The sequence below is a fragment of the Silene latifolia genome, chromosome Y (assembly GCF_048544455.1).
Source record: "Silene latifolia isolate original U9 population chromosome Y, ASM4854445v1, whole genome shotgun sequence".
In the NCBI taxonomy this organism is placed as follows: Eukaryota; Viridiplantae; Streptophyta; class Magnoliopsida; order Caryophyllales; family Caryophyllaceae; genus Silene; species Silene latifolia.
The window spans coordinates 409,706,341-409,730,578 of NC_133538.1; positions in this window are offsets into that span (position 1 = coordinate 409,706,341).

Consider the following 24,238-nt stretch of genomic DNA (forward strand, 5'->3'; position numbering starts at 1 on the left):
AGACCATAAAGTGACTTGTTCAGTTTACACACTTTATTCTCTTGACCCTTAATCACAAACCCTTCAGGTTGAGACATATAGATCTCTTCCTTTAGCTCACCATTCAAGAAAGCAGTTTTAACATCCATCTGATGTATAATAAGGTTATGAATAGCAGCTAAAGCGACAAGAGTTCTTATAGTCGAAATTTTGGTCACAGGAGAATAGGTATCAAAGTAATCAATGCCCTTCTTTTGTGTAAAGCCTCTAACTACAAGTCTAGCTTTAAACCTTTCTATTGTACCGTCAGGTCTCATTTTCTTTTTAAAGATCCATTTACTCGTAATGGGTTTACTACCTTTAGGTAAATCAGTCAACTCCCAAGTCTGATTAGAAACAATAGAATCAAGTTCACTTTTAATAGCATCTTTCCAAAAATTAGCATCAATGGATTTCATTGCCTCACTATAGGTTTTTGGGTCATCCTCTATTAAAAACGCTGAAACAAACTCATCACTTCCACAAACAGAGTATCCATATTCAGATAAATGTGTTGTAACATAATCACTATAATCCTTTGGACGTCTAGGTCTTTTACTCCTCCTAGGTTCAACAGCATGATCAATAGGAGTGCTACTACAACTAGCATGTGAAGACATATCAATAGATGCAACAGGTAATGAAGTAGATGAAACAACATTTTTCCGAAAAGGAAAACATGTTCAAAAATTCGGCATCTCTAGCCTCGGATATAGAACGGTCACTCAAAGACATAAATCTATAGGCAGAGCTATTTTGAGCATAACCTATAAAAACACAATCATAGGTCTTAGGTCCAACGGTAGGTCTCCTAAAGTCAGGTAAACCCACTTTAGCCAAACACCCCCACACTCTAAGGTAACTCGGGTTAGGAGGATAGCCCTTCCAAATCTCGTAGGGTGTCTTGTCAATTTTCTTATGAGGTACACGGTTAAGAATGTGACAAGCGAAAAGTATTGCTTCCCCACATATCGTCGAGACAGGCCGAACTTAAAAGCATAGCATTCATCATCTCTTTTAAAGTTCTATTTTTACGTTCAGCTACACCATTGGATTGGGGTAAGTAAGGTAGACTAGTCTCATGTATTAAACCGTTTGCAGCACAAAAGTCCGCTAAATAACTGGATTTATACTCACCACCTCTATCAGACCTTACCCTTTTAATCTTCCTGTCGAGTTGATTTTCGACCTCATTTTTAAAGTTTATAAACGAATGTTCCGCTTCATCTTTAGTCTTAAGCAAATAAACTCGGGTGTACCTCGAACACCGTCTATAAAAGTCACATAATAATTCTTGCCACCTCTACTTGCAACATTTTTGAAGTCAGCTAGGTCGGTGTGAATTAACTCAAGAAGACTCGTAGTCCTAGTTGTCACATGTTTACTAGGTTTCTTTGTGAATTTAGCCTCAACACAGCTACCACATTTAGAGAATTCTTGACTCGACAAACTTGGAATTAAACTCAAGGTTCTAAGTTTTTTTAATGTAGTCGATATTCACATGACCTAATCTACCATGCCAAACATCATTAGACTCAGCGATATAAGCGAAGTAGATGCAATATTATTAAAAACAGAATCGGTGTTCGATAAAAAAGACCCCCCAGACAGATAACCCTTGCCCACAAATTCCCCATTGCGCGACATTACAACCTTGTCAGCCTCAAAAACAAGTTTCATGCCAGCTTTGTTTAACAAGGCACCAGACACGAGGTTTCGACGCAATGTAGGTACAAATAAAACATTATTAAGGGCAAGTGTTTTCCCGAGGTGAGTTTGAGAAAGATCTTGCCTTTGCCTGTGATCTTTGCAGTGAAGAATTACCCATGTAGACGCATTCCCCATCGCTATCTCCTCGAACTCGGCAAATAACCCCTTATCGGACAGAGGTGTCTCGAAGCGCCCGATATCAAGACCCATTCAAGAAAGATTACCCACCGATTAGATTCAACAACCACAAGCAAATGACATCATCAACACAAGATTGGCTTCAAACAATTTCAGCAGTCTTCTTATCGAGTGCACTTTGGTAGGCTTTGTGACCCGGTTTCCCACAAACATAGCAAACCAAAGGACCCTTAGGCTTCGAATCTTTGCAACCGGCTTGGTGTACTTCCCCGGTCGATCTTCTTTCCTTTACCCTTACCCTGACCAACCTTGACCTTACCCTTACCCTTGAACTTTTCAGCAGCATTTGACGGACCACCGGACTCAACCAAATTAGCTTTGACAAAGAAGAACAGATGCATTCACAGATCGGTAAACAAAGCGGGGTTGTCTTTGAGGCGATTTGCCTCTTCGGTCCTCATATGACTGATAAGTTCCATAAGGGACATGTCTTTCTTTTTGTGTTTTAGCTGATTTCTATACTCGGACCAGAAGGGAGGGAATTTTTCCAACAAAGACATTAGCAACAAAAAGGTCGTCTAATTTCATGCCCTCACTAACAATATCGACACAAATTTTCATAGACATGAACCTGTTCCATAATAGACTTCCCATCCACTATCTTAAATTGCAGCCACTTACCCACAACATATTTCTTTTTCCCCAGGCGTCATCGCCCCATATTTTTTCAAAGGACTCCCAATGACTTTAGCCGATTTATTATCGGCAAATAAATCGAACAACGGGTTAATCATGTTATTAAGTATGTGACACCTAGCAGTTTTGTTGTCCTTAACAAATTTAGCAATATCATCTTCATTTGACTTAACTGCCTTAGCCGCAGGAGGGGTAGTCTCAGCATCAGACGGAACAATAGGTTTTGGCGGGTCATTAAACAAGACATAATCAATTTCCAACTGCTCAAAAAACATCAACAGTTTCTGGGACCAACGCTTATAATTCTGACCATCTAATTGCTCAATTTTCGAAATATCAGGTACAATTTTCGAAATCACAGACATGGCTACTGCACTTAATTAAATAGTTTTTAAATTGTTGTTCGTAAATTCTGAAGCAGAAAAGAATTACGAAAGGAATAAGAATGCAGTAACGAAATAAATGCCAGAGATCAGATATACCGACAGAGGAAAGGTAGTGACACGTTACGAAACCTCTGCCTTAAAAACTATTTCTCCGGTGCGACCGTGGTGGCGATCAGCACTGACCGGTAGTCCCCAAGGTTTACACTACTGCCGCCTTACAAACTCGCCCACTCAAGAATGTAAGACCTGGAACGATATCAATTAGCAATACCCAGAAATTTATGAGAGAGCAGAGAAGACGAGAGAAGAGAGTTTATGTTTTCTGTGTGTTTTGATAGAGAAGTCGGGCTCTTATTTATAGCCAAACCGAAGCAACAGAAGCAGCAAAACCGACTCCTAAGATGTTGCAGTCAAGGGCTACAAACGTGGAGCATGACCCTCATGTTGACAGTCAGTTGGACTGACTGATTCAACTCAACAACACAACCCAAAACAAAACTCAGATGCGGCCCAAAAAGATAGGCACAGCCCGCCGCAGGCGATTGCCAAATCCCAAATCCCAAATCCCAAATCCCGAATCACGAATCCGGATCCGGGCCGGGCCGGGCCCGGGCACGGGCAAGCGCGCGCGCGCGTGTGCGAGCTGAATTAAGCACCTCGCAAAGTCTCTACAAAAGACTCCCCATGACCACTAGTGATAAGGTAAGGGAAGCGGTGTTATATAAACCCATAAAACACCCACTTCCTCACCAATGTGGGACAAATGGAAACTAAGAAAAAGGCTCTCAAAGCCTCTATTTCCAACAGTAAGCCTCATATGCTTCCCTAGTAGCGGCACTCGACCTAGCATTAGGTTCGGGTGGAGAGGCCTCGGTAAGGTAACGAAGCTTGTCGTCACCTTGGACGGCTAGTTTGAGTTGGGCATCCCAATCAAAGAAATTTGACCCATTCTTTTCAAGTTTACAACGATCCATGAAGGATCGGAGCCATGAAGTATTAGTGAGAGGTGTGGCGTTTGGGTTTGGAGTGGCCATTTGTTATGAGAAATAGAAGCGGTCTACAAAACAAAATATAGAAGGAATAAAACATATGTCATTTTCAAAATAATAATAATACTCGTAAAAATTTTAATTTAAACAAGTTTTATTGCATTTATCTAGTGACCTCTACCCAACTTAGATAAATGATTCCAAGACCCAAATTCATATCAACTTAGGCACGAGGTAGCCGATGAAACCCTTATCAATATAACTCGGTGGATTAACCTTTTAATCGATGCTACTTTTAGAACTCAAGGTCGATAAAATTACTCTAATGTTTATCTATAGCCCGGAACACATGCGACTACGGTCACGAATACTTCCGTTGAGGTCAATCCAAATTTCGAATAAATGTGTCCATGATCCAAATTCACATTAACTTGGGCACGGGGTAGCCGATGAAACCCTCATCAACATGAATTCGGTGGATAGACATTTATCACCCACTTCCCCTACGTAACAAGGTTTATACCCCGGGGTTGCCGAGTGCACTCCCTCGCGAAATAGGTTTTCATGGCTTCTACTTTTTGGTAAGGCTAAGTCTCAATTGTTTATTTTAGCGAGAGGTCATGTCAATTTATTATCTATCACGTTTTAAGTGAACTAAAGCGGTGAACTACGATAATTTTAATTGACACGGTCGATAAACTCGATTATAATGACAATGCATGTTTTAGTTATGGCGATTTAGCGATGCATGCAACATATAAATAAAATGCAAAGCATAAATTAAATCCTAGTATGGCCTTCCTAAAATAGAAAATCTAATTAACTATTACATATTCGGAAACCAACTCCATTGGTCCCTTGAACTTCGGTTTTAGCACGCATCTCGAGGTAACACCGTCTTTATGTATCGCCTTTTTGAGTGCACCGTCTTCAAGGAACTCCGAAATAAATAAATTACATAACAAATTACATAATTTCCTATTATACATTCGTAATTAAAATAAAATAAATCTATTAAATTACAAAACGGTGATACGAGATCACAATAAATTACAACCGAATCGATATTCCCATACATTTCGGGTAATACCAATTAAAAACTAAGGCCATACTAAGTAAAAAATTACATAATTCAAAAATTACATAAAATAAAATTATGACAATCATAAATAAAATGCAGCATTATAATATGTATGAACATGCCCAATTTTATGCTAAATCGCCTTTAAGGAGCCAATATCGTATATTAAACGGTTTTTACGGATTTGCGTGATTCAACCTTTTAAAATCACAGTGAATTACATAAAATCATATTTATGCACAAGTTAATTACCCTAACCAACTTAGGATTCAAAATTAGTCTCCACTAACTATTTGACTATAATTAACTTATATTTCTTAAAATTGTTCATTACTGGACCCAAAATTACAATAAAATGCTATAAACTCCAAATAAATCATAAAAATTTCAAATAAATTCAAAATTTGAAATTTAAACTCATGAACATTCTGGAAAACATACCATGACACTCATAATGTTCAAAAAACTTAGGTTAAAAATTTCGAAATTTATCGGGAAAAACAATGTTGCGGTTTATCGGATTTATCAAATATAATCATAAAAACATGAGAAAAATTATATTTATCAACTTTTCAATTTTAGATCTGAAATAGGTAATAAAATGCAACTTGTGACGTTTTTCCTTAGTCATGAAGTATGTTTTAGCCATTATTCACTAATTAAAGTCACTATTTATGCTATTTTTCATCAAAAATTCATAAATCATGCATAAGGATTTCATTATAGTCTATTATTTTACACACATCTTGTAACATTGCATGTGACAACATACTAAATTTATATTACCAGGTTCGAAACTTATCTCATATTAACCTATTTTCATTTAAATTCGATTTTTATCATGAAAAATCCATATTTCGAGCATAAAAAGTCCAAAATTTCTGAAAATTTACAGGTCATCTAAAAATAATATATGTGAAAACATATCCAAAAACCACTTGAAAATTCGAAGTGTAGCTAATTTTAGTCCGAAAATGACATTTTATCCTAAAATCACATTTTTAATGCCATTATTTTATTAGATGAACAATAAAAATCCATAAATTAACCAAAATATCCTAAATACATTTTAGGACCAGAAACTTTAACATGCAAAAAAATTTTCGTGATATATCATAATAACACAAATTTATAAGTTTTATATGTTAATCGTATAACTCGGAAAAACTATAACCGATTTGCATGCAAACAACCTAAGGCTCTTGATACCGCTTGTTAGAAATCTATATCTCATTACTATACATCTTCATATATGTCATGATTTAATTTAGTCATAAAATTAAATATTGATCTTATGCATGCAAACAATAATAAGAATAAGGAAGAAATCAACATCTTACATTGAAGATTTCGGATTATTTAGGCACAAGTGAGTTCTCCTACTCACTTGTTCTTGAGCTTCCTAAAATGGATGAACAAGGATTCAAGTAGAGAATCCCTCCCAAGGAATAATACCCAAGGTAACTACTTAATAAAATTAATATTATTATTACTAGAACAATATTAATTTGGAATAAAATTGACCAAAATATTATTTTGTTCTCTTAATATTTCGGCTAAGAGAAGGGAGAAAATAGGAAGAAGTTTTAATCTCTCTAAAACTCTTATTTTAGATGGATGTATGAATGAATAATACACTAATCTTTTTAGTAGTGTATATGGTCAATCATAGAGGAAAAACCCATGGCTTTTCTCTATGAAAAACCGGGTAGAAGGAGGAGGTGGTGATGCCCAATGCATGATCAAAGTGCTCTTCACAATAACCATTAGGTATGCATGGCTAGGTTTAGGTAAATGATTATGCTTTCCACTCAAGGATTAATTAACACAATATTTAGCCTAAATCACCCATATTTCGGTCCATATTAAGATAAAATGGATTCCATTTTATCTTTGTCAAATTGTCACATGTCACATGTCATGTAAAATTGTTATGTATTTTTAACATATTAAAAATCAACGCATTAATAAAAATACGTCATATACAAAATTGACTTAGTAATTCATAATTACTTGTACCAAAATATTTTACCAATTATAAATCACAACATTTTGTATTTATAATAAATTATTCATTCAAATGCAATTGTTTCCTTAAACAATAATTTCATCTAAGTAATAAAACAATTCGATCACTTAGACCATATCTTATTTAATCAAATTATAATGAGATACGTAAATATTACTTCCAAAATCGTTCGTCAATTTTAAGTAATTTAATCAACCCGTATCGTCATACGATCAATTAAAATAATCAATTAAGAGTGTTACCCTTTAGGTATGACCTAAGGGGATCAACTGATCACCACCGTCGCACGACAGTAATGTCAAACTATAGTCATCAAATCATTACCGATATGTGTGGAGCAGTTGACAGTAAAATATTACTTCCCAATTGTATTCTTTAAAATGAGGCTTAAACATGTGATCATCATGATCGACAGTTGTGATCGCATTATTGTCGGAGGACACATATTCCAACAATCGTATTAGGTTAATAAATATCTTTCCTATAAATAGGAGAGACTTAATTAGGTCTAATCATTCAGTTATTATTCATTACCTTCAGAACTTAAGCACTCATTACTTTCATTTACTTCCGTTCGACGTTGCTTTTCTCGGATCTTCGATTTGTGTAATCTCCTTACTTTCTTTCTATTCAATTTAATTCCCTTTGCAACACTTAATTTATTGTCCTTTAATTGTTGTTAGTTATTAGATGAAATTTCTATTTAATCATCTTGATACCATGTTTATTATTGCTTTATTTATCGTTGTTAATTTTGTTATCGTTATGAGTAGCTAAATTCCTTATTGCTAGGATTAGGGGAGCCATGATAGTAAAACAATGAAGCGATAATTAGTATAGGAGATTTTTAATGTGAGAATTGTTCTATAACAATATAACAGTGATTACTTGGTTGAGTGCACGCAACTAATCTAATTAATCCGGTTAAATTCAGACCTAAATTGGAAGATTGGAATGAACAGGTCTGTTATGAACAATAGACTACCCTTCTCACATCAGACCGACTGACTTTACCCTTAGTTGATTTGTGTAATATCATAGTGAACCGACATCCAGGCATCTTTCTCTTTATTTGATCAATCTCTATCTCATCCTTGCTATTTTTTATTGTAGTTTCTTTTATTGCTTTTAATTCAGTTCATTAGTTTAGTTAAAACAACTCAACCAAAACCCCGCAATTTTTGACCGTAGACAGATTAGATAACAAGTAGATAGTGACCGCCTCCCTGTGGATATGATACCCGACTTACCTCTGCTACATTAGTTTGAGCCGGTTAGGTTTATTTTTGATAGGTTGCGACAACCGTGTCAAATTTTGGCGCCGTTGCCGGGGAGGCAACTATTTTATTTACTTGATTTGTTTTAGTTTGTTTTAGTCTCAAGGGATTTCTAGTTCCTTGAGACAGTTCTTATTCTTTTCTCTTAGTTTTGTTTATGCCCAGGTCCAACAGGTCAGAGTTAGTACCAGCTGATCCTGAACAAGAGAAGACATTTCGTCGTAGACAAAACTTATTGAGAGAGATTCGTCGAGAGGAAGTCTTGAGTACTCTTGACCCTATTCTAGAAAATTTTACTTTTGCAGAAGCTCGGTGCCGACAGGTGATTCTATTCCTAAGGGTTTCAATCTTTCAACTGATAAGGGGAGTACTTTTGATATTCGCCCCTCCTATATTAATCTGGTGGAGAGAAACCTGTTTAGGGGAGTAGCTGCCGAGGATCCAAAGAAGCATATGGAGATCTTCACAGATTATTGTTCCACTATCCCTGCTACTAAGGGCGTGACCCGAGAGAAGATTAAGGAAGTCTTATTTCCTTTTTCTCTTACTGATGGAGCTCGGGAGTGGTTGACTGACTTGGACAAGACTGCAGCAGAGATTACTGATAGGAATAGCCTAGCTCTTGCTTTTTACAAGAGATACTACCCTCCACAGAGAACTAATGTATTGCGAGGGCAGATTACAAGTTTTAAATAGAATCCGACTGAGAACTTGTATGAAGCATGGAATAGGTTTAAGAATCTGGGTAGGTCTGTCCCACATCACGGATTTGACCAGTGGTTTTTGTGCAACCAGTTCTACAATGGGTTGTATGATGACCACCGTGTTGTTTTAGATGCTGCAGCTAATGGAAGATTTCAGAGGAATATCGAATATGATAAGGGCTGGCATATTATAGAGGAGATGGTTATCCATTGTGCTAAATATGGGAATCCAAGGAGTGGTACTAGAACAGTTGTTGGAGACAATAGTGCACTTGTGGCTCAACTGGAAGCCATGAATGCAAGATTTGATAAGCTAGAATTGAAGTATGTAGGAAATCAACAGAGGGTTCACTTGTTGTCTAGACAAGAGACCGTTTCATATGACAGATGTGGTGCTGATGGTCATAATGCAGTGGAGTGTTTAGCTGAGAAGGAGCAAGTATATGCCTTTCAACAATTTAGGCGAGGAGGCTCCTATTTTAACAATCAAGCTGGAGTTCATCCCAATTTGAGGTGGTCTAGCCAGAATGTGTTGAATCCTGCACCTCGATCCACTACAGCAACAACAAACCTATGTTCCACCCCATCGGAATCAACAACAAGGCTTTCAAAAGGCTCCTTCTTTCCCACCGCCGCATCAGCATGGTGCCTCTTCTAGTGGTAATAATGACATAGCCGAGTTGAAGTCACTGGTGCAAACACTTGCACTTCAAATGCAGAAAAAATGACCAAGCAATAGATGCTTCTATTAAATTGCTTGAGTCCCAGTTAGCTCAATTGGCTACTAAACAAGCTTCAAGACAACAGGGCCAATTAATGTCACAACCTGACAAGAAACCACATGAGACGGTAAATCTGATCAGTTTAAGGAGTGGTCTTTTCTATGAGGGACCCAAAATGCTAAAGGAGAATGCTGCACTTTCAGACTCGGAGGTTGAAGCTACTATTCTTAAGAAGGTGTCTTTTGACGAAAAAGTAACGGATTCACCTAGTGTACTCGATTGACTGATTTCTGATGGTCGATCGAGCATATTTACTGAAGAAGTGCTCGATCGAGGGGATAAAAATGATCGATCGAGCAGTGAGGAAAACAGGTCTCTCGATCGAGTAACCCAAACTGCTCGATCGAGCAAATTGTCTGAGAAAACCTCTCGATCGAGTGGTGAAGTTGCTCGATCGAGCAATATTGATGCTAAAAGTGTTAATTTATCGTTTAAATCTAATTTGAACAATAAGGATAATCCCTATAAGCCCCAAGTTCCATTTCCAGGGAGGCTACGGAGGATAAAAGCGGAACAACAATTTGGCAGATTTGTCGATCTTTTGCGAAGTCTTAAAGTTAACATACCGTTTGCCGAATTACTCACTCGGGTACCCACTTACTCGAAATTTATGAAAGAAATTCTTTTACGTAAGAGGAATGTAGATGAAACTGAAACGGTGGCTTTGACTGAGGAGTGTTTCACACTTCTTCAGAATAAGACTCCACCAAAATTAGCTGACCCGGGTAGTTTCTCAATTCTCTCTCATATTGGAACTTATTTATTGATAATGCGCTTTGTGACTTAGGAGCTAGCGCAAGCGTCTTACCTCTATCTCTCGCAAAGAGACTCGGTTTGAAAAAAATTCAATGCACAAACATGACCGTACAGATGGCCGATCGCTCATTATCAAGGCCGTTAGGAGTCTTAGAGGACATCCCTATCAGGATCAGGAAATTCTTTATTCCCGTCGATTTCGTAGTCTTACACATACCCGAGGACTCATACACTTCCAATATTTTGGGAAGACCATTTTTGCATACTGCTCATGCAATAATTGATGTCGGGGCTAAGACTTTGACCTTTCAGGTGTGTAGGGAGGATTTGACATTCACCCAGTCCAGTGTTCGCAGGGCGCCCATGCAAGTCATGCCCTGCAACGCTATTCCCTCTATAGACCTCGACAAGGATCTCTCTAGTACTATTATTGAGTCATATACTGTTGTTATGACACCTCCGCCCCAGTCTGGGAGCGAATTGGAGGACCATTCTGCTGTTTTTATTTCTACATGACTTGGCGAAATGGACAGTGGAGATCCCGTTGCTAGACTTGGTGCATTGCAATTGGAGCATAGCACTAATGGCGTTAAAGATCACATGGGGGATGGAAACAAAAAGCCTGACACAGAAAAGAGGAAGGATGCGGATTATAAGATGTGTTATTCTCCTTCGGATGGCTCAGTTGTTTGGAAACCGAAGACGGAGGTCACTAATGCTGAAGGGACCTCGTCGAGCCAGAACCCAGCTTTGGGCTATTTAATTGCTTCAGAGGATGATACGGGACGCTATCCCGTTTGTAAACAATTTTGTAATTTTAATTTTCACTAGACATTTAATTAGTTATTAGTTATAAACTATAGTATTAGCCTTAGTTAGATTTAATTAGCTTAGGACGAATATAGACTGTGTACTGTTATTTTGGTATTTTGTGGGAAGTATTATTACGTATTATGCAGGTTTTGGGAGAAATTCTAATCATTGGGAAGCATGCCAAGAAGAAAGCCCTCAATCGAGCACTTTATGTGCTCGATCGAGCAAATGCCCAAGTGAAAGTTCTCGATCGAGTTGTTCAAACCTCTCGATCGAGCAAGCATAATTAGGAGGTTCTCGATCGAGTAGAAAAATCACTCGATTGAGCAGATGGAGGAGTAATATTCTCGATCGAGCAGTTTCAAACCACTCGATCGAGCAGTTCAAGCGCTTAAACAGATGAGGGAGTTTCCTTTTCTCTCACCTTATGTTCATTTGCTTGTTTTATGTTCTTCCCCAATTCCTTCGACACCCTCAAATCCGTAACCTAATTTCCCATTTTCTTCCCTAAATTTACCAATAAAATTACCCAAATACTTTCTAAGAATCAATTAAACCATTTACCCTTAATTGCATCATCAAATTCTCGTTTAATTTGGGGAATTTTCGAAATTAGAGTTTCGAAAAAATCGGTCTATTTCGATTACTTGCAATTTCCTTTGGTTTTAATTGATTATATTGTTGTGTCTAAGTAAGTTCCTTTCCCTTTCTTTATTATTTCATGGTAATTTTCCCATAGTTTTATACAACTTAGGGATTTGAAAATTGATTTGGGGCAATTCGATTTTGTTGATTGATTTTAATAGGAACTTGCATTTTGTTATAGTTATAGAGAGTGCTAAAGATGCCGATATCGAGAAGCCCCAGTCGACGGCTTATGTTACGACACCGTCATCTTTTATGGCTGTGGTCCCTGCTGCCATTACGGTTACTGCTACTGCCACCGTTGCTGCTGTTACTGATGCAGCTATTGCCACTATGGTGTCGACTCCTGCTGTGTTGACACCCGTTACTGCCACTGCTCCTGTTGTTAGTGTTACTGTCACAGCTGCTGCTGGTTTGCGGTCCAGGATGGGTACGGGTTCTCGTGCTGCTGCTCTACGGGCCCCTGCAAGGAACATTGCTGACACTTCTACGAAATCTCTACCTGAGTTTCCAGAGGTACGATTTTTGTCCCCGTCCCACCGTACTCGTTTTTTAAATTTATTGGAATGTCACATGACATCGATTCGTTTTCTGTGTCGACCTTCCCTAGAGACTCTCGGAATTTTAGCGCCCTTTGTTGACCTGCTCAACGAGACGGGAATGTCGGGATTGGCCACTTTGAAAGAGCTTACATATCGGGGACTGGCCTTAGAGTTTTTCAGCTCTTTTGAGTTTCACCCTGCGGCCTATGCGACTGACCATGGGAGCACCTGCATCACTTTCCGACTGTTTAACACCACCTTTTCTTGGACTTTAGCTGAGTTCGGGGAACGATTAGGCCTAGTTAGTGATGGCTGCATTGAGCCTCCTAGGAACCTCATGCCTCAGGTTTAGACTACATTGTCACACATCCCCTACGGTCAGCATCGTGGTGCCCACGTCCATCTACCCCCTGCCCGTTACTTTCTCCGTCTGCTTGGAGAAACTATTTTTGGTCGTCATGAGCCTATCAATGTTAATAATACTGAGCTGTCCATTTTAGCCGGGTACATAAACATTGATTGCGGTACCCCATTTGTTTTTAACATTGCCTACTTGACAGCTAAGCATTTTACCACTGTCGGATTAAAAGTATCGAGTACGATAGTGTCTGGTGGGCTAGTGACTCACATTGCCAGCCGCCTTTTCCCTGACTTTCCCCGTGGTATTAAATATTTGGATAAGGATAATGTCATCGACATTTTAGTTATGTTTTCTATGAACTGGCTAGCTGCTGACCATAGGACGTGGAAGATAGGCACTTCCGCGTCCATGACTTTACCTTCACCCTCTCTACCCCGTCTTTCACCTTTGACTACTGTGACGGGTAGACTACCACCACCTCCACCTTCTTACCTCCTTGACTTCACTCCTACCATTTCTAGGAAGCGGAAGAGGGCTTCCCCTGCTATTAGGGAAGTCGGAGAGGGGTCTAGACCTACACAGGCTCGGCTTACACCTGCGTCCGCATCCACGCCCACGCCTACACCTACACCCTCTGTCTCTCAGCCGCCTTTACCGACTTATTTTATTCCACCTCCTACTTTTGAGGCGCCTGAGGTCATGGACCAAGGGTGTCGTGATGCTCTTCTTTTAGATATATGCAGGAGAGTAGCTCGGATGGACCGGGATCAGGCGCTCGCCTTATTCCCTCTTTACGATTATCACGTGCGTCGAGGCCCTCCGGTGCCAGAGGGGTGGCCACATCCTTTTTTTTTACCGGTACCCGGAGGAGGGGTACACTCAGCCTGAGAGCGAGGAGGACATGGCCGAGAGGGAGGAGAGTTTTAGAGCTGACCTTGCTGCTGAAGGTCATACTAGGAGGAGGGGTGAGGAGGAGGAGGACCCCACCTTTCAGGTGGTTGACGAGGAGGGTGATGACGAGTAGTTGCTGGCTACTCATTTCCCCAGTTTGTTGGCTGGTTTGGGGAAGTTCTTTTAGCACAGTTGATTTGCATAATCTACGAGTTTATGTTAAAATTTAGCTGAACGAATAGACTTGACTTTAAATTTTGGCAACCTACTCATATTTTCTAAGTTTTAGAGGCTTAAAACTGGTGTCATCCATGACCAATTCATGTAGGATTGTGAATAGTTACTCCTTGCATAACATGTAACATTAATTTGCACAAGTATGAAATTCAATTACTTATTGCCTGCATACATTCGGGTTAGTGGTTGGTGTCACATGCAGGGAGGTACTTACATTCCCTTTTCTTCCATTTTTACCCATTGACTCCACATTTAGCCAAATTTGCCTTTTTGAGCCCTTAACTACATCCAAATTTAGCCTGCCTTGTCAAGCTAGTTTATTTTGTTTTTGCGGGTATATTTTTTATTGTGCCGAATTTGGTTTGCATTGAAATACGGGAGTTGGTAGTATAGAGAAGGACAATTTAAAAAAGAATATGAAAAAAATGAAATGAAAAGAAAAAAAAAAAGAAAAAAACCGAAAGAAAAGAAAGAAAAAAATGAAAAAGAATTTCAATAATATCAGTTTTACTCCTATGCTATCATTTTATCTTATGAGGAGTTGTTGATATTTGGTTTAGTGAGTTTTATGCCGAATTGAAGGCATTGTGTTCAGTTTTGGAGTTGGATTAGAAGCGGATATGGTTTATTTGGTTTTGTAGGATACTAGCTTGGCTATTACCCTCTCATTCTCAAAATTTTTTCCCCCTTCTTACCCATTGCCTCACTTTTCCAAACTTTTGTAAGCACTCGGGTGTGACGGGACCTTGTTTGGTTGGAATGTATGTGTACAGTAGCTAGAATTGTCTATCATACTAGACTGCATGCATGTTTATGTGGGTCATAGTTAAGTGACCGACTTCTTATTCTTTATCTCTTACATATACTTGCATACCCTTTACTTCATGAGAGAAGAGTGACCCGTGAGAGTCCATTTTTAAAGGTCTTGCAAGGTCGGCGGCTTAGCTTTATTATAAACATCTTCTAACTCGTTTGCCTTTGACAATTGCGGCTATAAGTGTTAGTTTGCTTGCATTAAGTTGGTTTAAGTGGACGATTTGTAGCTAGCTCGGAGTTTTATTCCGTTCCATTAGTTAGTTGCATATAGTTTGCTTGGGGACAAGCGAAGGTTTGTTTTGGGGAGATTTGATGCGTGCATTTTATATAGTTTTTTTAAGCCTTATTTGCACGTATTTCTATACAATTCTCGTTGTTCTAGGCTACAAAATGCCCCGAATAGTCTACTTTGGTTTGTTTGTCTTTAATTGCAGGAATGGACCTGAAAGAAGCAAAACTGAGCTTGAAACTGTCCTTTTAGCTTGCATTTAGGAGATGGAAAGAATTGGAGCGAGAATGCCTCTACCTTGGGATGCGTGAAGTCGCTTTGGAAGCAAATCAACGTCCTTTATGAGCTGACTCAGTGGTAGATCCTCTGATCGAGAGCTTTTGCTGGCTTAGTTTCTCGATCGAGTACTTTTTGATGGTGAACAATCCTCGATCGAACTCATGCTATGTTCGATCGAGAAGTGGCTTTTTCGTGTTCCTTGATCGAGTAGATTTTGTACTCGATCGAGAGGTTTTGGCTGAAAGTTGATCGATCGAGGAGTTTGGAACTGCTCGATCGATCAGTTTGCTATCTGACGCAAGATTTTAATGCGTGAACCTTTTTTACTTGATATCTTAAGTTATCGTAGTAGGTTAATAAATATCTTTCCTATAAATAGGAGAGACTTAATTAGGTCTAATCATTCAGTTATTATTCATTAACTTCAGAACTTAAGAATTCATTACTTTCATTTACTTCTATTCGACGTTGCTTTTCTCGGATCTTCGATTTGTGTAATCTCCTTACTTTCTTCCTATTCAATTTGATTTCTTTGCAACACTTAATTTCTTGTCCTTTAATTGTTGTTAGTTATTAGAATTTATATTTGGTTTATGTAATTTCTATTTAATCATATTTATACCATGTTTATTATTACTTTATTTACCGTTGTTAGTTTTGTTATCCTTATGAGTAGTTAAATTTCCTATTGCTAGGATTAGGGGAGCCATGATAGTAAAACAATGAAGCGATAATTAGTTTAGGAGGTTTTTAATGTGAGAATTGTTTTATAGCAATATAACAGTGATTACTTGGTTGAGTGCACGCAACTAATCTAATTAATCCGGTTAAATTTAGGCCTAGTTCGGAATATTGGAATGAACAGACCTGTTATGAACAATAGATTACCCATCTCACATCAGACCGACTGACCTTACCTTTAGCTGATTTGCGTAATATCATGGTGAACCGACATCCAGGCATCTTTCTCTTTATTTGATTAATCTCTATCTCATCCTTGCTATTTTTTATTGTTGTTTCTTTTATTGCTTTTATTTCAGTTCATTAGTTTAGTTAAAACAACTCAACCAAAACCCCCCAATTTGTGACTGTAGACAGACTAGATAACAAGTAGATAGTGACCGCCTCCCTGTGGATACGATACCCGACTTACCTCTGTTGCATTAGTTAGAGCCGGTTAGGTTTATTTTTGATAGGTTGTGACAGCCGTGTCAACACAAGTGATCAAAATAACTTAATAACATAATTCGACCCATATGTATCACATATCACCTTCCCAATCTAGTATACGTGAAGACCTAACTTGGTAGTACCAAATTTACAGCTATATATCCTAATTATTAAAACTAAGACTCATCCATCTTACGTCACGCCCGACAACAGAATCTCCTCACAAGAGTACGTGCCAAACTTGTAACAACTTTTTTTAGAATTCTAATTACATAATCACTTTCGATTGATCAAACTCATTTCTTCATCTTACAAAATAATGCTCCCCAAAAATCGACGTCGGTATAACGATATAACCATCATATACGATCATTCTCAGGTAGTTCCCCCACCAGGAATTTCTAGGACTTTTACTATACATTTTCCACCACCTATACTTCAATTATTTCCTTGTCATCTAAAGTCAAATCAGAGAACTCATTAATTATAAATCCCAAATCGTACCCATAATAATTACTCACACATATTGTCCAACCGTATTCGCTATTTATAAGTTCAAACACTCGATAAATATTCAACCTTGATTATACCTCACTCACTATTCATAATGTTACCTCTTATCATTAACTAACTCAACTCAAGACTTTGTAAAGGCTAAAATTCCTCCCTAGTGCCTTCGCGTTCCCAAGCTTGACGATTATATATAATTCCATATCCCCAACTCTTTATTTAAGTCCCTTAAACGTACCAACATTTCTAGACCACAAAACAACACATCCTTGATCAAAAAATATTACTACTACAGTAAAGGTGTCTTCCTCAAAAGCGCATTAGCCAGCCATCACACTTTTCTATTTCTCACCTTTCATGCCTTAAGGGGTCGACATATGTTCATGTACAACTTAATTCCACTCAACACTCCCCTATTTCTATTATTTACACCACTACTAAGTTAAACCCAACTCAATTACTCACGAATAATTCGAAATTACCTCAATAGCCTTCTCATTCCTCACATAGCTTCCTTTCCGCCACAACATCATACACCTACTTGCACGGTTCGAATTCTCATCAAATATCTAATCGACATCATCTCCTATAAATCACATGCCTTACACTCACACTCGATGCGTGGAAATCCCGGGGTTCCAATCACCCAAGGTATCACCGGTTCTTGGCGAACTTGCCTTGCTTGGTTGCTCGTTGCGTTTCTTGGTGGCTTCGACATGCTACGGGACCAATCCTCATAAGAAACTCCGGGTAGAAGAGAAGAGAACTAAGACGATTGGGAACGAATTTGGAATTTTGTTCAATGATTCTATTTTGCCAACAACGATATGAGTAGAAAATTTGACATATTTTCCTTTGAATTTTAATCAAACCAAAATTTTACTCAAGACACAATTTTTCCGTAAAAATGAAATTCTTATGGAATTACACCACCTTTTAATCTCAATTCAAGGCAAGATACTATAATCATGGTAAGTATTAAAGCCTTTAACACTTTTAAGTTGAGAACGAAACAAGAAACCAAATTTTGGCGCAAGTTTTGGGTATTTTCGAGAACTTGAAGAAATTTTGGGATGAAATTTCCAATTAAGACAATACAACGCATCACTAACAAAATCGAAATCTTATGACTCAATTAAATCAAGAATTAAACATAACAATAATTTTGTTTTTTTCATGAACTCTACACTATTTCAAAATTTTGGGAAAGCTTCAAGACAAGATTTTCAAATTTTAAGACCATGCCTAACATTAGTAAACAACATTTGGAGCTCTATGACATAATTAAATAAAGGATGGAGTATAAAAATCAAAATTTTCGGTATAACTAATATATATGTCGAAACTTGAGGCGATTTGTACGGCAAAACTTCTAGTTTAATACAACACAGTGCAATATCAACAAGGACCAAGTACAAAGAAATAATGAGGTCATGTTTTGAGTGCAAAAATCAAACTTGGTCATATATACTATGGGATTTTAAAAGTTTGGGCAACATTTTAAGATGAAATCTTGATTCAAGATGATACATACCGTTACTAACAAAGATAGTAGCCTTATTCGTCAATTAAACTAAGTTTTAAACACGAAAAATCGGAGTTTAAGCATGAATCGTCAAAATTTCGAATAATTTTGGAACAAAATTTTTAGACATAATTTCAAATGCAAGGCAATATTCAACATTACTAGCAAGGATTAGAGTCTCTTAGAACAATTAAGCTAAGTATTAAACAAAAAAGTAAAGATTTTCACCTCAATAACTCTGATTTTGAAAAGCGCCAATTTGGGCAAAAATTCAACATGAAATTTATCATATTTGTCATAAATAGTGTTATACAAAGTCAATTAGTACCATAAATTAAACAAGAACATGCCATTAGGTGGTAAAAAAAATTTGAAGCATTTAGCGTAGATCTAAGAAAAATCAAATTTGGGGAAAAATAAGAGGAAAGAGGGAATCACTTACTTTGTTTAACTTCGAAAGATTATGAAGAAGGAATGTAGCGGAAAACCCAACTTCAAGTAACAAGACACAACAACGGAGTTCTTGAACCATTTTTAGAGGAATTTTGATATTGTGTTATGAAGAGTGATAAAGGAATGGAGAAGATAAGAATAGATAAGAACACATATTCACGCGAAATTGAGCTGCCCAGAACTGCAATCGGTCGAGTGCCGTTGCACTCGGTCGAGTGTCCTTCTCCACTCGGTCGAGTGACCTATTTCCATAAATATTCCAGATTCTGGAAAGTAGTCCACTCGGTCGAGTGACATGGATCACTCGGTCGAGTGTCTTAGTACTCGGCCTAGTGTTGGCTCACACTCAGTTGAGTGCTTCACTATGGCTAGCAATTTCCGACTCGGAATAAAAGGTATCGTTCATGTAGCAAAAGAGTAAGGTTCGGAAATCCACCGGCTATCAGTGACTCATCCTGAGTTAGATTACACGTCATTACATTTATCGTCTATGTTACACTTACTTCTATGCTAGCAACCATTATACCAACAATCATTAATAAATCGCACTTTAACGATAGTACTAACGTGATCCAAACATACATATATACGCCATTAGAATGCCCAAAAGAATGAAACCAATGCTATTATACCTTAACATCTAACATCCACTCTTAAAACATGCCATACACATCAACCCCTTCATTTCACTTTCTCATGCTAACATGCACAATATCACAAATGACGACATTATGCAAGAAACCTATCAACTTGATATAGCACACATGTAATCACGTCACATTTCACATAGCGTCTCCCGTAATTATGACCACCCACGTAGTGACCAACCGAGGCTATAGGATCTAGTTTTGAGATGAGGGCGTCTACCTATCCAAAGCCGACCTCCTATTGTACTACTGTCGGGTTCATTTTATCAGACTCTCCTAAATTCATTTTGGTTCATTGGTTTAGGTTCCAAAATCGTCGTTCTGATACCACTTTGTAACACCCCTTCTTACCTGGCCAAGGTAATGGGAGGATATTATCATCTCGGTTTCCCGAGGCAGTGTTTCAAAACTCCAATTAAAGAACAACTTAAATAAATAACAAGTTTAGTAATTTACAAATGAATGAATGGTTAATAAATGTGAACTAGACATTATACAACTTGACTAATATCTAAGTCATCCAACTATGTAGCTCGACTCCAAGTCTAAAGCGCGTCCCGTCTCCCGCGTGACACTAGACCAACTTGTACTCAACCTGCTCCTCATATGATCGGAAATATCATATGGATTGACACAGGCCACCCCGGAAATAGGTTGTGTTTCCTAAACTTATTTTTTTAGAGGTGCTGTTTTAAAATAGTTTTTTTTAAGGCTGTATTTGACAAAAAAAAACCTTATACGTTATTATCATATAAACATAGTTCTATCCAACCAAAATTCAACGATATCATATAATTAAAATTCAAAACTTGAAAAATGAGTCGATGCCATTGGGTACATGTCTTTCACATGCAATATATAGGGAACCACTAAAATAATAAACCTAAATAAGATTTTATGAGAGAGTGATATCGAAATTGGGTATCACATGATGGCACGTCATTATACCGGGTCTCACGAATCCAAATCGAGTTGGATGGTCCATAGTTGTATTATTTCTAATTCCAACAACCAAATTGAATTCGGTCGTGTTAAATATCGTCGACACTTTTGCTAATTATCGTCGACTATTAACACATCTTTCCAATATTGCCCCCCATTAACTCCCCCCTTATCTCTCTCTAAAATCTTTCTAAAACAAAAAAGACGGTTTTTCGGAAAAAAATCGTAATTTAATTTACGAAATTTTCGATTAAAACGGTTTTAATCATATTGACTAATGACGATAACAACGATCAAGTTAGTAACGATGTTCAAGAGATATATTTACGTTTTAATTACGTTTCAAGTTTATGATTTGATGAACGGATTAGCGATTATCGATCCCGCGCCCAAAACTAATCTAAGACGGAAATTATTAATTTTTTTTTTAAAAAAAAATATGTCGAAAGAGGGCCTGGACGAAGAAATTTTATGTTCAGACGGAAAAAAATTTCATACAGACAGAAAATTTCTTCGTCCAGACCTAGGTCCAGACGAAAAATATTTTCGTCCGGGAGAATTTTTTTTTTTAAAAAGAAAAAAATTTCTAGACGAATTTTTTTTTCGTCTGGACGAAAAATATTTTCGTCCAGAAAAAAAAATTAAAAACAAAATCATGTTTCGACTTAGATTAATTTTGGGCGCAGTAATCGATAATTGCTAATACGTTCTAACAATAATGATTCTATTCTAAACCACCTAAATCTACTGACTAATTACAAATTTTTAAAAAATTAAACTAGTTTTGTTTACTTGCGTCGTCGATTCCTTGAATTTGGTGGCGGAATTGAAGCGGTGATGACGGAAATATTGTACTTGAAAAAAAGAGGTTAATATATGGGTGATTGGTAGATTAGGAAAATCATTACAAATTGTCAACATATTTAATAATTTGTCAACGACGTTTAGCGGGTTTGATTAAATTCGGCACACATGAAATACAACAATGATATATTCACATATCTACAAGCCTGGCCCATTATACAATATAGGTTAAGAGAAAGCCCACACACTCTTTTACACACGATCGAATGAGGGACAACGGATAGCAACGTCGGACCCCTCCAGCTTAAAATTAGGAAAGCCATAAATCCCCGCGTAAAAAGTACGGAGCAACGGGATGTAATCATAGTTGTACAGCGTTGCCCTTCTATGTGGCCCACTGATTGAACAAGTGCATGGATAAAAGGGTAATAGTTTTAAACCCGTGTAAATTGCACGGGTATGTATTTAGGTAAGTATGAATGTTTTTTGATAAATATTTTAATTTGCATTTCTAATATAATTATAACAGTTGTAAATCTGTGATCTACATGATTGATTTTTACACATGTTTCAAAGACGTGTTCAAATGCAATGTTTTACGCTGAAAAAACGTAAAATACTATTGTAAATACAATTTGCAAATATAAGATACTTTACAAACCGAATAAAGAAAAAGAATTTGAGAATCTATTTTAACATATGCAAAGTATTCTAAAAATTGGGAAATTTCATGATAGACTAAATCTCGTTTCTCCATATGTGGACCAATATCTCCCTCAATTAAAGCCAATTGCTCCGAAATTGTTAGAAGATTGTAAGTTCTTCCATCACTTGTTCTCCTTGAAATAAGTTTGATACTCACTTCACTGTCTGTATTTGCAGTCAGTCTATCCCTAACCATCCTAAACGTCTTTGCAATCGTATTGTGACGGTCGATCAAATTTTCTAACAATCGTATAAGTTCGTCATTGAACCTTGATGGATCGCCTGGGCTGCATTTTTATAATCAAATTATTCCCTCGGAAAAAATAAATTTTGACAGGAAAAAAAAGATAAGTATTAGTTACAGAAAATGCATTTACCTAATGGCATTTTTACGATTGCGAAATTCCTCTTCGGTGTCGTATATGTACAATTGACAGAACTTAGGCATTGCCTCTACAGCCGGTACCAAAGTACCTATCCAATGACAATTTTGAACTCCCATCCTAAAGGTATACGGTCTTCTACCTTGATTGCTGGAATGATCGATTTTACCACCAATAGAAGCGCAGGAGAACATCGAGTTATGTTTTGGATCGTCTGTAAATAGTCGTATTTTGTGATAGGACCACCAATGTAGTCGTATTTTGTCTACTTTGAAGTGACCGACTGACATGAAAATTGAACCAATGCAATTGGACCCATAATGTTGGCCCAAATATGTTTCTATTGGACCCAATACGATAAACCGACCCGAAATGAAAAACAACCCTAAGCTAATGTTTATATACCCATCATTCGCCTCAAACCCTATTTTATTTCGTCTACTCTTACACTACGCTTCTCTCTCTCTCTCTCTCTAATCCTCACTTGCATCAACAACCTAATCGTTGATCTTCTTCAATATGTGATGGCCAATCTCTCATGAAATCAGTCATCCTCTCATCATTCTCATCAAATCCGGAGATGTCAACAATATCAAGGATGCTTGGATTAGTACTTTACTTCTTAAGCAAAATCAAGTTTCGAAAGTCTGATGTATTAACCTTTAATTCCCTATTATCTTTATTCATCACATAAATCTTGTTGTGAATGAATTAAGTTTTGGATTTCTTTCATTTCGAACAATTAGCATGATCTTAAACTTAAGAAAGATATTTGTCAATAAAAAATTAGACCTTTTTTAGATAAACAAATCGACATGTAATTGATGATCTAACATATTTAGTCGAATATACATCAATATGGTTTTTTAATGTAGATTTATTGCATATTTCAATTACATATTATTGCATGTACGACTTGTAAAAAATAAATCGACTGTAAATAACTTTTTTCAACTTTATTTCATAGTACCTGACACGGCTGTTGCAGCCCTATCAAAAACAAACCAACCGGCTCTAACTTATATAGTAGAGGTAAGTCGGGTATCGTACTCCACAGGGAGGCTATTATATCTACTTGTTATTCTAATCTGTCACGGTAACAAATTGAGGTGTTTGATTTGTTTTGCTAAACTAATGAACTGAAAATAAAGCAGAGAGAGAACAATAAAAAGGAAAATACGAAATAAAGATTAATCACATAAAGAGAGAAATGCCAGGATGTCGGTTCACCATGATATCACACAATTCTACTAAAGGTAAGGCCAGTCGGTTTAATGTGAGAAGGGTAAAGAAAAGGTCCTTCCAGTCCGCTATCCGCCCTAAAATAATACTAACTTAGCTTCCGCCCTCATTAGTGTAGCCTATTGTTCATAACAGGTCTATTCATTCCAATCTTCCGATCTAGGTCTGAACTTAACCAGGTTAACTAGTTTAGAAGTGTGAACTCAACTAAACGATTACAATTAAATTGCTATGAATCAATTCTCACAATCAAAACCGTCTAATCTAATTATAACATTATTGCTTTACTATCATGGCTCCCCTAGTCCTAGCAATAAGGGATTTAGCTATGCATATTCATAATGAAAATAACAACGATAGATAAAATAGAAGACATAATATAGAGATGATTAGGGAGAAATAACATAAACCAATAATAATACTAATTAAAATAGAAATTAAGAACAAGAAATTAAGAGTTCAAAAGAGAATTAAATTA